The 8,438-nt window shown below is 39.6% G+C and overlaps 1 non-coding gene across 1 annotated transcript; it reads right to left on the bottom strand.

Annotated features, from left to right (window-relative positions):
- Positions 1 to 1,074: 1,074 nt before the first annotated feature.
- LOC133833661 (small nucleolar RNA R71) lies at positions 1,075 to 1,180 on the bottom strand. Its single transcript, XR_009893029.1, has one exon. It is a non-coding gene; the product is annotated as a small nucleolar RNA R71 (small nucleolar RNA).
- Positions 1,181 to 8,438: the final 7,258 nt, after the last annotated feature.

The following is an 8,438-nucleotide window of genomic DNA, read 5'->3' as shown; positions in this document are numbered from 1 at the left end:
TTGGATGGTAGAACTATATTCACGAGTTTTGGAAAAATCTGGTGAGCATATTGGGAATTCTAGTTAACTCTGGTGTGATTTGCTAAATTTAATGCTATAGCATTCTGGGCAGTTTTTGACATAGGGGGATTTAGCTATTCAAGTCCAATTTTTCCATTGATAATTCTTCTTGCTGTTATTTCTCTAGAACTTGTGGTTAATTTTAAGCATATTTTAATTTCTTTCATTTTATTTTAGTTTAAACAACCACTCAATTCAGTTTCTTAAATTTCTAAATTGTAATTAATTGGTGTTTACATTGAACTTTTTAATACCAATCCCTGTGGAGACGATTCACTTATCATTATATTACTTGTGTGATTGCGTATACTTGCGTATATTAATTTTCACAACAAGTTTTTGGCGCCGTTGCCGGGGATTGAAATTAAAAATTGATGTAATATCAATTATTTTGCAATTTATTTTTCTGTGTTGTTCTAATCTTGCTTGCTCAGTTTTGTGAATTTTCAGGAATACTCTAGTGCATGAACGAGCAAGAAGACCTTGAACTAGCTCCTATTGACCCCGAAATTGAACGCACTTTTAGAAGAAGAAGAAGAAGAAGGGAACAAAGGGGTAAAAATCATTTCAATATGGCTGATGAGATTGAAGGGGTTGGGGATGCCCATAATATTGCTAACACCATTGCTTTGGCCGATGATAGAGAGAGGGGCATAAGGGAGTATGCTGCCCCTATGTTTAATGAGCTCAATCCGAGCATTGTGAGGCCCGAAATCCAAGCAGCCCAATTTGAGTTAAAGCCCGTCATGTTCCAAATGCTCCAAACGGTTGGTCAATTTAGTGGGCTGCCAACGGAAGATCCTCATCTCCACCTTCGTTCATTTTTGGAGGTGAGCAATTCTTTCAAGCTACAAGGAGTAAGTGAAGAGGCCCTAAGGTTGAAGTTGTTCCCGTTCTCTTTGAGGGATCGAGCTAGAGCTTGGCTCAACACCCTTCCTCCCGACTCGGTGACTACATGGAATGAGTTGGCTGAAAAATTCCTGATGAAGTACTTTCCCCCTACCAAAAATGCCAAGTTTCGCAATGAAATCATGTCATTTCAGCAGCTGGAAGATGAATCATTCTGTGAAGCGTGGGAGAGATTCAAGGAATTATTGAGAAAGTGCCCACACCACGGGATCCCACATTGTATACAAATGGAGACTTTCTACAATGGGCTCAATTCTTCCACTCGTATGGTGTTAGACGCTTCAGCCAATGGGGCTATTCTCTCTAAGTCCTACAATGAAGCCTATGAGATTTTGGAGAGGATAGCTAGCAACAATTATCAATGGTCCAATGTTAGAGCCTCAACAAGTCGAAAAGTGGCTGGTATACTTGAAGTTGATGCATTGACAGCTTTGACAGCTCAAGTTTCTTCAATGACTAACCTTCTCAAGAACATGAGTTTGGGGGGAATGGTACAACCAGCAGCTATGGGCCAAGTGGCAGATGTTTCTTGTGTTTATTGTGGAGATGGGCACACATTTGACAGCTGTCCATCAAATCCTGCATCAGTTTGTTACTTGGGGAATCAAAATGGGAGCCATAACAACCCATATTCGAACTCTTACAATCCGGGTTGGAGGAACCATCCGAACTTCTCATGGGGGGGTCAAGGAGCTAGTTCAAGTGGAGCACCACTGCAAGGCAAGACAACATATCCACCGGGGTTTTCTCAACAACCACCAAGAGTGCAACAACCTTCTCCGCCTCAAGTATCTCAATCAAGCTCTTTGGAGAGTTTAATGAAAGAATATATGGCCAAGAATGATGCTGTGATTCAGAGCCAAGCAGCCTCCTTGAGAAACCTTGAGATTCAAATGGGGCAATTGGCTAATGAATTGAGGAATAGACCGTAAGGCACCTTGCCAAGTGACACCGAAAATCCAAGGAGGGATGGCAAAGAGCAGTGCAAAGTGGTGACTTTGAGGAGTGGGAAAAATCTGGAGTTAAATGAGGAGAAAGATAAGCGAAAAAACGAGCCCACTTCAATCCAAATTGGTGAAGAGAAGAGGGAAAACTCAGCAAGTTCAGCTGCTGAAATTACCCAGAATGCTACAGCATCAGTTCAGCAATCTGCGGCAGAAAAGTGTTTGAGCAAGCCACCTCCACCATTTCCTCAAAGATTTCAAAAACAACAACAAGATGGCCAATTCCGAAGGTTTTTAGACGTTTTGAAGCAACTCCATATCAATATACCACTAGTGGAGGCCTTGGAGCAAATGCCAAATTATGCAAAGTTTTTGAAGGACATTTTGACTAAGAAAAGGAGACTTGGTGAGTTTGAAACGGTGGCCTTGACAGAAGGCTGTAGTGCCATGTTGAAGAGTAAAATTCCTCCTAAGTTGAAGGATCCGGGTAGCTTTACAATTCCTTGCTCTATTGGTGGAAGAGATGTGGGTAGAGCTTTATGTGATTTGGGAGCTAGTATTAACTTAATGCCTATGTCTATTTTTAAGAAGTTGGGAATTGGAGAAGCGAGGCCAACTACAATCACTTTGCAATTGGCGGATCTTTCTATAGCGCACCCGGAAGGAAAAATTGAAGATGTTCTAGTGCAAGTTGATAAGTTCATTTTTCCGGCCGATTTCATCATTCTTGATTATGAAGTGGATAGAGATGTTCCTATTATCTTGGGTAGGCCATTTCTAGCTACTGGGAGGACCTTGATTGATGTGGAAAAAGGGGAGCTCACAATGAGAGCTCAAGAAGAACAGGTAACTTTCAAGGTATTCAATCCTATACGTTCTCCAGATGAAGTAGGAGATTGTTTTGCCATCACTATCAAGAACTCTAATATGGAGGAAAAGGTACCCACAAGGTATAACAAGAAGGTGAGGATGAGGCTATCTCTTAAAGAATTTGAGAGCAGCAATGAGCTAGGGGCAAGTATAAACAAGGCACCGTCTCATTTGCAAGAGCCACATAGAAAGAAGAAGAAGAAGCGTGGTAGGAAAGCTCATTCCCAAAGGTTTGAAGAAGGACAGCGAGTTTGGCTCTTTAACTCGCAGCTGAAGTTGTTTCCTGGTAAATTGAAGTCTAGGTGGTCGGGGCCATTCACTATCATCAAGGTGTATCCTCATGGGACTGTTGAAGTAAGGGGAGATCAGTCCGGTAGAGAGTTTAAAGTGAATGGCCAGCAACTTAAGCACTATTGGGAAGGAGAGGTCAACCGAGCGGAGACCTCCATTACTTTGGAGGATGCATGAAGCGGATGGTACTTCGGGTTCCTTGTTCTCCTTGTGTTATTTTAAGGGAGACCCGAAGAGAGAGATTCAAGCAAGTCATTTTGTAAATATACCTATATATATAAACAGCAAAAGAAAAAAAAAATATATATAGCAAGAAAAAGAAAAGAAAAAAAAGGGCAGGATAAAAATATATATACATATAGTTATATTTTATATTACTTAGTTCAAATTTTATTTTCTGCATTTTATTGTTACTGATTTTTGTTTTAGTGTTGCTGTATTTTCTTTTTATTTTATTTTTTTAGGTACAATGGAGGCATGGAACAATCTGCATGTGGGTGAATTGGTGCAGTTTTGGGGTTGAAAGTTATTGATTTTCTCAGTTTGGGGAAGAAATTCAGCTTTGGCAAGCAAGTTTATAAAATGTTTCAGGTTGCTACAACATGAAATTTAGCAAGCAGGCATCTTTACTGGGCAAATTTGAGGCAATATAGAACCCCTGTCAAAGGCTCGGCTGGTTAATGATAATAAAGACAAAAAAAATAAATAATAACAAATGTATATAAAAAGAAACAGCAAAAATATCAAGACAGCAGAGAAATTAAAAGCCAATTTCCCAAAATAGTCAGCCCGAATTCTTTCTTTCTCTTTCACTAAACCCACCCCAGCCAAAGCTCCTCTGCCTAGCCCACTGCCGAGCTGCTGTCAGATCCAGCCTCAGCCGCCGTCCGCCACCATCCGCACAGTTAGACCCAGTCCGAGCTCAGCCCCAGCCGCCGTCAAACCCCGGCCCAGCACTTCACCGAGGAGGTCGACCCCATCCGTGAGTTCTCTGCCCCGCCTCCCCCATTGAGCCGACTGCCATAGCCGCACAGCCCAGGTGCACAACCCCACCAGCTCCATTATTTTTCCATCGTGGGTAACTCAGGTTTGGGAATTTCTCTGATATTGACTCTTTTTCCTGGGTTTTGTTTTCTCTGCGACCTATGGGTGCACTATTTGGGTTGTTCTTCTGTTTGGGGGGTCCGTGAGCATCTTTGCTGTTTATTCTTGATTATTTGGTGGTGATTTCTTGGGACTTTATCTAGCTGGTTCTGTGTGTGCGCCCCTGTTGAAAGTTGTAGCTTGTTTTTGTTATTACTGAAATATGTCTCGGCCAAGGAAACAGCGTGCTCAGAAAAACAAACAGCAAAATGCTAAAGATCTCAGCTCCATTGAACGATTTTCTTCCCCAGAAGCTAGGCAGAAATTTGACGATTTTATTCGAATTAAAGATATCTATCCCGAGAGAGGTTTTCTGCCTAAAAAGACTCCATTCACAGGTGTTCCATCTTGGCTAGCTGATAATATTAAGGCAAGGAAGTGGGAATCTTTTTGCCAGCAACCTGATGAAGCTGTGGTTCCCGTGGTCAGAGAGTTCTACTCCCATTTTATCACCTCGGTGTGGCCTGATTTTGTTACTGTTCGTGAAACGAATGTTCCATTTTCAGGAGCATCCATTAATCAGTTATTTGGGTTATCTGAGGTTGAGTGCGAATATTCTCAGCTCATTGAAAGTGCCACTGAGGAGAAAATGCACGAGATTGTGGCTTTACTTGCTAAGCCTGGGGTCGATTGGCGGATTGATTCATCTGGGACATTTCATTTCAAGCGCACTGATTTACAACCCCAAGCTAAATGTTGGTATATGTTTGTTCAAACTCGGTTCTTGCCCACATCACACGATTCTTCAGTTAGCCGGGAGCGCATGATATTGCTCTATTGTATTCTTACTGGCCGGTCTATTAATGTGGGTAGTATTCTTGCTCAAGAGATCTTTGCTTGTGCCCACCGGACGAGTGGGAAGATTTTTCTTCCGTCTTTAGTGACTCAAGTGTGTAAGGCCGCTGGTGTGCCTATGTGGAAGGATGAAGAGCGCCTGTCCAACAAAGGTGTTATCCGTTTTCGCGATTCTCGTGCTCAACAAGGTGCTGCCTCTTCATCTATGAATGACCCAATTTTAGACCGGTTGGCGAGGCAAGAGACTCTTCACACTCAGTTGTGTGAGCGTCTTCATGTTTATTGGAAGTATGAGCAACAACGGGATGTGGTGATGCATCGAGCACTTAAGAAGACTATCCCCAAAACTGCACCTTCGTTTCCTGCCTTCCCCGAGCAGATTTTGGAGCCATGGGCTGCTGTTGAAGATACCGCGATGGATTCTCCTGCTGAGGAGTCCGATTAGTTGAAAGGGGGTTTCTTCGTTCTTTTACCTTTTGACTTTATGTTAAATAATTTTATGTTTTTCTGTTTTCTGTCTTGTTTTATGTGTTCTGTTGTTGCTGTTTCTGTTCTTGTCAGTTTGTGTTAGTTGTATTGCGAGGATTATGTTTGTTTAGTAGTGCTTAGCGAAGGGCTCGATGATGATCACTTGCATCCATATTACTCCATCCTCATTGCCTTTTGTCATTGCATCTTGCGCGCTTATCTTTGGTGTTAATGATGTTGCAAAGTGAATTGATTGTGTTGTTTTCAATATTATGTGCATTTCCTTCTCCCATATTTTCTTGATCCTCTAAAGCTAGTTAATGCCTTGTGAAAGTTTAAGTTTCTAGAATTGCTTAGTGTGGCCCTTAAGGCGAAATCCTAGATGACACTACACCTCGGATATGATTTAGGCCATTTTTGGACGTTTGAGCCTTTCCAACTCACCCATTATATTTTTGTCCCTAGTCACCCCTTTTGAGCTTATTTGCCTATTTTCTTCTTCACCCATGATCATCTTCCCTACAACACCTAATCCTTCATTTACCTCCCTAACCATCTCAATTTATTTAGGATATACATTTGAGAGTAGGTGAGTGGGGAGTGTGAGCACTTCAGCTACTGTGGTGAGCCATTTCATGTTCTTATTCTTAGTGGCCACATTGGGGACAATGTTGGGTTTGAGTTTGGGGGGAGAGTGAGTCTCATGTGATATTTTTCTTGCCTTGTGTATATATTTTGTCAATTATAGCGTAAAAAAAAAAAAAAATTCTGTATAAAGCAAAATATAAAGAGTGCATCCCCATTGAAAAAAAAAAACAGAGAAAGCAAATTCGAAAAAAATATTTATATAAAAAAAAACAAAAAAAAAATATTAGGCTTTGAAACTAAGTTTGGGGGTGTAGCATCTTTGAAAAAAAAAAAAAAAAAAGTGAAGTTGTGTTGAAGTTTTCTTTATTTTCTAGTTGTGTGGAATTAAATAATGGCAAGAGAAATACAAAAATGTCAATATTGTGGGTGAATCTTTGGGGAATTGTTTGTGAGCTTGTAATTGATCCTAGATAAATTGAGATGTTTAGGGTATTGTGAGCCAAAAATACTACCTTTGATCCTACCCTAACCTAAGCCAAACATTATAAGCTAGTTAAAGTCCTATTGATCTTGGGTGTAGTGTTAGTCTACATTAGTGGAGAGGGTCTCACTAAGTCAACATATGGAAGCAAGCATTAAGCTTTAGGATCGAGGTGTAATTTTTTCTAGGGAATCAAGATTGAATGGGAAGGTTTATGCACATTCTATTGGTGGGAACACTTGACATATGCATTTGTGGCATCATTAGCACTCGAGATTTGATTGAGAGCATGGCAAGAGGCACACTCATCACTATCATCATCATATTCCACCATCATTTTAATAAATTTCTGAGAGCATTTCCTTTGCTAAGCTAAATCCTAAGAAAGCATATCCTCTCGATTGTGTGTGTTGTTGTTGAGTCGGTTTTGTTGTGTGTTTTTTCTTTCTTTCTTTTTGAGTCATCACTCGAGGGCGAGCAATGTTTTAAGTTTGGGGGTGTGATAACTCTATGATATAGAGTTATTTATTTGACTTTTACACTTAATTATGCATAAAAAGAGTGATGACTTTGGTGTTTGTTTGTCAATTTTAAGTTGTTATCTATCTATATAATTAGTTGATCTAATATTGGAGTCTTACAATATTTTGGGTTTAAATTGGAATTAAATAACTAATCTTGTTCTATTTTTCTGTGCAAAAAGGGAATCAAGCTATCCATGGAAGGATTGAAGAAGAAAAATTGGAAGTTTGGTTTGGAAGCAAAAGCTGAAACTTTCCAGATTGCTAAATTCATGCTACAGCATGCTGGAGCTCACTTGCTGACGTGGAAATTAAAGGCAGCTGTGTCATTTCTTTTTAATTCGTGGCCAGGTGGCATGGGTCCATAATTGGTGCCAGCTGGAGCTATTTTTGGGCAAAAAAGTGGTCCAATTTAGTGGGCCTAAGTGGAGGAAAAGAAGGTGGGCTTTCCAATTGGAAAGCATGATGTTTTTGTACCCTAATTTGGAAAGAAACAAAAGGAGCCGTATCACCTTAGTGGGAGCCATTGAAGGACTATCATCAGAGAAAAAAGTACAGAAAAATAGAGAGGAGTACAATTGTTGAAGGGGAACGAGAAGGACAAGGAGGATTCACACACCAACTATATCGGATTTGTCCCATTGACTCTTCTTCTTTAATTTTTGTATTTCCTAATTTAGAATAGCTATTTTAGAACTCATGGATATCAATTTTCCATTTCAGATTTTGGATACTACTTTAGCTATGAGCTAAGCTTTTTGAGACTTGAATGGTTAAAGAACCCTATGTCATAGTTATTAAAGTTTAAATGCATATTTACGTAAATTCACCATTGTTCATTCAAGTGTTGTTCATGATTATTGTTTGTTGTTGTTTGGCCAACAATGGCAGATTGTTAAGCTAGATTTAATTCTGGAAAGGTTGAATGTAGTAGTTTGTACTTGAATGATGCAAGAGCATAACTATTGTTAGGTTGTTCTTAGTGAGTAGAATAGGAATATTTACTTACCTTGCATAACTTTTGAGAATTGGTGCTGTTATTTGTGTTCTTAAGTCTGATTTGATATAGGAATATATTTAATTGGATGGTAGAACTATATTCACGAGTTTTGGAAAAATCTGGTGAGCATATTGGGAATTCTAGTTAACTCTGGTGCGATTTGCTAAATTTAATGCTATAGCATTCTGGGCAGTTTTTGACATAGGGGGATTTAGCTATTCAAGTCCAATTTTTCCATTGATAATTCTTCTTGCTGTTATTTCTCTAGAACTTGTGGTTAATTTTAAGCATATTTTAATTTCTTTCATTTTATTTTAGTTTAAACAACCACTCAATTCAGTTTCTTAAATTTCTAAATTGTAATTAAT

Source organism: Humulus lupulus, chromosome 4 (assembly GCF_963169125.1).
Source record: "Humulus lupulus chromosome 4, drHumLupu1.1, whole genome shotgun sequence".
NCBI classification, from domain to species: domain Eukaryota; kingdom Viridiplantae; phylum Streptophyta; class Magnoliopsida; order Rosales; family Cannabaceae; genus Humulus; species Humulus lupulus.
This window is presented reverse-complemented; position numbering and strand designations above follow the sequence as displayed.